The following is a 7,349-nucleotide window of genomic DNA, read 5'->3' on the forward strand; positions in this document are numbered from 1 at the left end:
GTCAGCGGCTATCACCACCCTTGACATGAAACGAACAAAAGCTATTAAGGTTATGAAAAATAGGTCCGCAGTGCGTACATGTGTGGCTTACAAGTTATACTTGTAATTTGGATAAAACTGAATTATCATGAAAAAAATGAAAGACACTACTAAGATTTTCAACTCGAAAGGTCAGTGATCGACAGTAGAAGGTGAAAATATGAGGTATTTTAGAGAACAGGGTGCTATTACAGAGAATCACGAAGTGTGCTCGTGTGGGGCTTCAAATTATTTAGTTTTATCGTATTAGTAGTTATGGTATGGTAAATGAGATGCTGCTGTATTGTAAATGTATTTGCTAATTTGCGAGTAATTGAAACTTATTGCTTCAGTTTATAACTAAAAAGATTAATAGGCCTTGATTAACATATCCCAATCCAAACTTGAAAAAAAAAGACATATGAATTTTTCTTAAGGGTTTAGCACACTATTTGTGAAAGTAAGCAAAATCAGCAAAGATTAACTGATTCATTGTATAAAATACATTCATTGTATTAATAATAAAGTGTATTATCGTTTGTCTCACGATGTAGTCACTTGAGATGTAGATCGCGACGTTTCGACTGCTTACTGCTAGTCTTCTTCAGGCGATAAGGTCGACTGATTGCACGGTATCATTTATATCACAAAGGTCGGCTGTGATTGGTGCATTTCGATCCTCTAATTGTTCCATTGTTCCGGCGAGTAGCTGTTCCCTCAGTGGTCCGCTGTTGTACCGTTCTCCTGTTGTTGTGTTTCTTGATCGTGGGTATCCATGCTTCAGGAATTTCAATTCCACTATCCCTGTTGATGTTGTTACGGTGAAGTCTTATGTGAATAGCTTCCTTGACCCTACGTGTGTACCAGTGAGGATCTCGATCAATAAACTTGACCTCATTCCAGATAGGATAGTGGCCGGTCTCATGGGTGTGTTCAGAAACGGCGTAGGTCTGGGTACGGGCGAGTCGTATATCCCTGTCGTGTTCTTTGATCCTCTCCTGCATAGATCTCCCTGTTTCCCGGATGTAGACTTTGCCGCACTCACAGGGAATCCTGTAGACAACACCATCTTGTTTAGCCGGGTTGACGGTGTCCTTTGGTCGCACTAAGTGTGACCGAAGTGTCGTGTCGGACTTAAAGACGGTGCGAATGCCTTGTTGCCTTTATTATTGCATCCACCACGATGAATAACAACAACCTTTTCCTCGACATTCATTGTATTATTTCCTGCTGCAAAGCAAGCCCTTTAAAATGTAGGCAATCGGTTAATTGGGGAACATTTGCCATTTGTCTAGCTAATGAGATGAGATATTTGTTACTGGAGTGTACGTACCTTTCAATCACTCACTCACTCACTCACTCAATCAATCAATCAATCAATCAACCAATCAACCAATCAATCAATCAATCAATCAATCAAGCAGTCAATCATTCAATCAATAATATTTTAGCTTCATTTACACCACAAAGTACAAGCTCACACCATATCAAAGCATAACCACAATAGCTCTAAATTGAGTGGATTCCCAAGAAAGCTTGGCTCTTTTTTTGAAGCCCGCAAATAATTAACGGTTATTCCATGAGTGCGGGTTGGATATGAGACGATGGATAGCCAACGAGGCATGTAGCATTGAGTTGACTATAATCATTTCATATCCAACAAGCGTGAGTGCAATAATCGTTTTTATTATACATCGTAGTCACCATCTGTCTTCTCATTGGCTAAAAGCCTATAGTTAATTCTGGGAAACAGCGCAACCTACAGATTATTCACTAATCTGCTGGCAGATTAGTGAATAATCCGTAGGTTGCGCGCGCAATGCACGATTTCCAAGAGTAATATCAAGTTCACGTAAGAACATGAAGCAACAAAAATAAACAAAATAAACTGTGTTCAGTGCCATAATGCGTTTGTCGTTATTTTCGTTAAAACAATGTATAATAAAGCAATTATGAGATTCCGTTTTTGTGATATCCGAAATAATCACGGTCTCGGTTAGTGTTATCAGCCGAAGCCGAATAACACTTACCTCGACCTTGATTATTCCGGATATCACAAAAACCTCATCCAATAATTGTTTATAATAATAAAATTATACATATAAACTTACCATTGGGTAAATAGGGTAGCGTAAACTTCCGAAAGTAACGACCCTCGTCACTTTCGGGAAGCAAGAAACGTTATTTAAAGTTGGTACGAATGATCTCTTTTTGACGGAATGAAAAACCGGAAAGGAAGGGACGTGGGTTGGGCTCGCTACTTAGGAAGGGGTCCCTGGGTTGGGCTCGCTACTTTCGGAGGTTTGCTACTTTCGGGATTTAATAACAGCCTCAAATTTTTCACGTCACCTTTGGGGGATGGCTACTTTCGGGGATTGTTATTTTTGGAAGTTTACGGGAAGGGTTTTGGGAAGCGAGCCGCACAACCCCACCCAATTTTTCTTGGAGTACCGCCCCCCCCCCCCCCCCCCCGATTCAATGTCGGGTCAAATTGAGTTTCCTTTGAGTCAGTCGTTGTTCCGATGTGTTTAATCACCGCCACAGCTGGACAGTGTACTGGGTTTTCCAGGAAAGCGAGAGGAGGTCAGCTTAAAAGTTTCGTTCAAACTTTCGTTTATCTGATTGTTTAGTCTTGCCCTTTTACACGGACATTTCGTTGAAGAATGGTGGAAAGAGAACTTCAAAATATCTAGACGCACGTTAGAATATATTGTCCGAGTGATTGGTCTGGATTTGGCAAAGAAGGAGGAATCAATGTCTTTGTTTTGTGCCATGACTCGTACGTAAATTGAAAACAAATCTTGAATTGCCGGAAAACGTGATCGTTTGAGACCGACCTAATGTGGAGACCACGGCATGTGAAATACTATGCGACCGCGGTTACCGACCTAAACCATGCCTGATCACGTGGTAAAATCGAACTTTTACATTTGTTATCTTTCTATTTGCTTGAGTGACGCTTGCACACACAAAATGTTTACCGATGTAAGTGAATTCAAATACGTTGGTAAAAATCTCAAGTCAAGCTTACATATCGATCTTGTAAATGTCGTAAATCAATTCTGGCTGGAAATTGCATTCAGACGCGATTACTGTGGACTGAAGTGTGCAACTTGAGGCTCTGACTGCCTTGAGAACCTTTCTTGTTTGAAAAAAAAAAACATTAGTTATTTATTCAAATTTTATTTACCTGCAAACAATAGTGGTCTGTTATGCTGTCATTTATAGAGTGAAATTAGATCGATTTCTTTTCCCTTGACGCAGTTGTATCCGTTGATCTGGTCGCGGAAAATTATCATAGCTGTCATATTCTGCCTAGATACATCTGGAGATCTGGAAATCACGTTTCTTGGTACGTGCAGTCTGTTCACATTTTGCACTTTTTTGGTCGAGGTCGTATACGTCAAAATATTTTGTAATTAAAACACCGTTCTCCTATGTTTAGTGTATACTTTGTGTCCATCGGTCGAAAGCGCGGTCAGGATTTGCCGACCCGTCGTTGGAGGGTTTGGCTGCCAGAGAACTCTGTGGACTCAATTGATTGATTCAGAGGTTGAGTTAAGAACTACTTTGGAGTTGAACTAGCTAAATGAGCCTATTAATTATTATATTTAATATTGTCAATTAAGCAAAGTCGGCGGGAGAAGCCGGCATTGTTTTTTAAACCGTATTCGCAACTATTGCATTGTATTTCAAACGCAACCGAACAGCCGAAAGCACAGCTTCAGTGAAAGACAAGACCACAAAAGGTCTAAAATGTTTTCGACCTTGAAAGGGCTTTTCAAAGTTGTCAGTCACTTTATCCACAGTGATCTTACTTCCAAGTGCAATTTCAGTCTGTATCGACCGGTAAAATTAGGCTGCGAGCAGGCTTACGTTGGAGCACAAGCGCGCGCGGCGTAGCCGCGAGCGCGAAAATGAACGAAGAAGCCGCGAGAGGAGAAACTTTCTTGGCGCCTCTTCACCAGACTCCTTCCTGCCTGATCGCTTTGCTCTTCGCCGCTCGCGCGCGTGACTCGAAGGTGAGCCTGCTCGCAGGCTAAGTAAAAAAAAAAAATCACCGACACGAGTCTGAATCTATTAGACAACCCATAAGTGAAATCTTTGTTTATTATTTTTACACTATTTTAGGGTGGTCCGTAGAGGGGATTCGTAGGGGTAGTCCATGGACCGGTCCGTAGGGTAGTCCGCGGACCCGGTCCGTTGTGGGGGTCCGCGGACAAGGGGTCAGTGTTTTCGGGTTACCCGGTGTTGACCAACACTCTACTGTCCCACTCTACTTCGACTGATCTAAAGGCACGGTGCCAATTCAAGAAACAATTCTGATCAAACAACGGCCAGCCAGGATTCTTTTCATGTGTGTTATATCTTTGTTTGGGCTTATTTATTCCTTTGTGGAAATTATAATTCTTACGGATCTAATAACAACTAATAACAACTGTACTTTGCGATTTCGAAGGGAAAATACATCAGGGTAAGCTTTGTCACATGTCAGAAAAGAGCTGAAGGTAATCATGTTAAACTTGATTTCGTTTTTTCAAAAGTTGTCTTTCCATTTGTTAATGCGCTTTTTTTTTTCGACACATTTGGTTTGGGTAAACAATTTATTTCACATGCCTTAGTTGTTAACGGAAATGGAGACCCACGAAGTTTTAATGATGGCAGAGAAAGTGATCATAACGCGAATCGAAGTTTCGTACTCAGTAGTCAGGAATATTCACTTCAACAGGACCCATCCGAACTAGGCTGAATGAATCAGTTCGGCTCTGCTGAAAATTACGAAAAGTCTTGTTTGCACCAAATTTGGTCAACGTGTCCGCCATTATTTGATGACCACAAGATGTCAATCACACAAGCCCGCGCGTGAACAACTTAAAACAAGAAAGGTTCACATAATGAACACAAAAGCACCTTTTTCATTAGTGACCAGTAAGTTCCCATATAACTTTTCATGATTAAGATGTATACCGTTACTTTGAAGTTCACTTGGTGAGGAAAAACTGTCACACTGAGCAGCTTTTTAATTGCACAAATGATTAGAACTTACTACTACCGAGTGATCAGTACGTTCTCATATCACTTTTCATGATAATGATATCAGTGGTGAGGACAGAAATAGCAGACCAGTAAGTTCCCAGAAAGTTCCTGGCCTCAATGAAATGAAGTAGTAAATTACTGTTACTTTGAGTTTGAAATGTTGCTTCCCAGAAAACAGGTCGTGTCTCAATGTGTTGTTTTGTGCTTATTGCAAATTGTTATGTTGTCCATCTGGTTGCCATAAAAAGGTATGTCTCTATAAAGACACATAGTTGTTCAAATGTTTACATGTAGGTGTGGCTGACTGCATATTATACTGGCCTTGGTGTGAAAAATATACGCCATACCATGACATGTAATTAATACCATGAGGTATAATTTATTGATTCAATTCAGTGAAACTCTATTGCAGTTGATACTGAATTACCAGCCTAATTACAAAATGTACATACAAGTATGACATGTATTAATTAATAATAAATTATAATAATAAAAATAAAAACAATAACAATAATAACAATAATTTTGTAGACAATAATAACGAGAATAATAAGTGCAAACTGTATATTAGAAAACGATAATGGCTCGTCAGTCCTAATTTTCAACTGTTATGGAGTTCCTTTAACGAAAGCTGTACAGGGGAGTTACATGTATTGGGAAAACAACATTTGGTTTGAGTTATTGAGGGTTTGAGAAATCAGGAGCTCACTCTTGTTTTTATCTAGGCTTTTTTTTTATGGCGTAATATTGCTTTTAGGACAGCTGCGCCACTGATGTGATGAATGCACCCTGTTTAAATATTGTTGTTGTTACTATTATTATTATTATTATTATTATTATTACTATTATTACAATTATTTTTATTACTTTAATTATTATTACTATAATTATTATTATTTGTATTATTATTACAAATGGGACCGGCAAAAACAATATTATAATTTAATATATAACATACAGGTCACAGCAGAACTTGTATTGTGATGCGCTGGTTATTAATTAATGTGCTTATATGGCTGTCTCTCACAAGGACTGGGAACTACCGAATTCACGAATTTGATCGGCTAAAATAGATATTGACTCCGGTCTAGATTTTCCCATCTAGACCGGCATCTAGACCGGTTACATTTTGCGGTGAAAAAGTTGCAAACTAAAATACAAAAATATTGACTATTTTCTTCTATTTTTTTCTCCATAATTTACGGAAGTGCCAAAAAGCTTGATGAGAAAAAAAAAAGGTAAAGAGGACGAGCAAACTATGGCAGATTTTAAGTTGAGGTGATCGCCAACAAAATGTTAGCCAGTACAAACCAGTTACATTAAACGAATTAAATTTTTCTTGTTTGCCATATAATAAACATCTTATTAACCGAGCTTAGTCGGTCCGTATGAGAGAATCTTGACCTCAGTCGTGTGTACAGACCTCACTGCGTTCGGTCTGTACTCACGACCTCGGTCAAGATTCTCCCATACAGACCTCTTGCTCGATTAATAATAGCTAAATATTAAAACCCTTTGTATGGTCCCAGACAATGCTAATGTTATCAATGAAAATGACCAAATAATTTGATCAAGTCTTTTTGCTCAAGCCATAAAAATAACTTCTCCCATACTCGGATAAGTAGGCTAATGCCTAGCTCAATCGCCTCAAAAACGCTATTAAACATAGAAAAGGGGTTTCTCTATTTACAGTAAAAGTTTCCTCTCAAAAATGGAATTCAGAACGGAAATATGAAGGAAAACGTATCTTTTGCCGCTTTGTTTCTTTACAATCTTGCCCTGATTACCCATGCATAGTGCCCCTTAGAGCGTGAAGTGGTCCATTGTGACAAAAAGAGAGATAAGTTTTTAAATTAAAAGGCGGGTCTCTATCCTGTGCTCAACTGTTTTGTAAATGCATAAGAACTGTGTCTAGACCCCCGCTGTTTGTAACCATGAAAAGCTAAAGAGCATTATAATTACGATCTCGTCAGTGCCGTTAGCTAGTGCCATTATCCTTCATTAAGTTCATGTACGTTCCTGATGACCTCTAATGCTCACCGAAACTTTTAGCAGCTTTTGGAATAATTACGTTAGATGAAAATTTTAGAGAACAAAGAAAACGGTCCGAAAATTATGGGACATGATAAAAGTAAGCACATCAATTCCGAAAATTCTAGGGAAACTTTATCGTTTTACGAAAAAAATTGAAAAGCCTAGAGCATCACTGGGAAAAATTTTTAGGCAACCTTCCATCCGAACAGATATTTTACCGAAATATTCCGTTGGGTGCCCCTGATCACGCTTACAACCGA

The 7,349-nt window shown here is 39.0% G+C and overlaps 1 protein-coding gene across 1 annotated transcript in view; it reads right to left on the reverse strand.

The window, feature by feature from the left end:
* Window positions 1-7,349, reverse strand: part of LOC145480541 (BTB and MATH domain-containing protein 38-like) — a 46,874-nt gene that overhangs the window by 31,865 nt on the left and 7,660 nt on the right. The gene's annotated exons all lie outside the window — the stretch shown is intronic.

This window comes from Orbicella franksi, chromosome 3, assembly GCF_964199315.1.
Source record: "Orbicella franksi chromosome 3, jaOrbFran1.1, whole genome shotgun sequence".
Taxonomy (NCBI): Eukaryota; Metazoa; Cnidaria; class Anthozoa; order Scleractinia; family Merulinidae; genus Orbicella; species Orbicella franksi.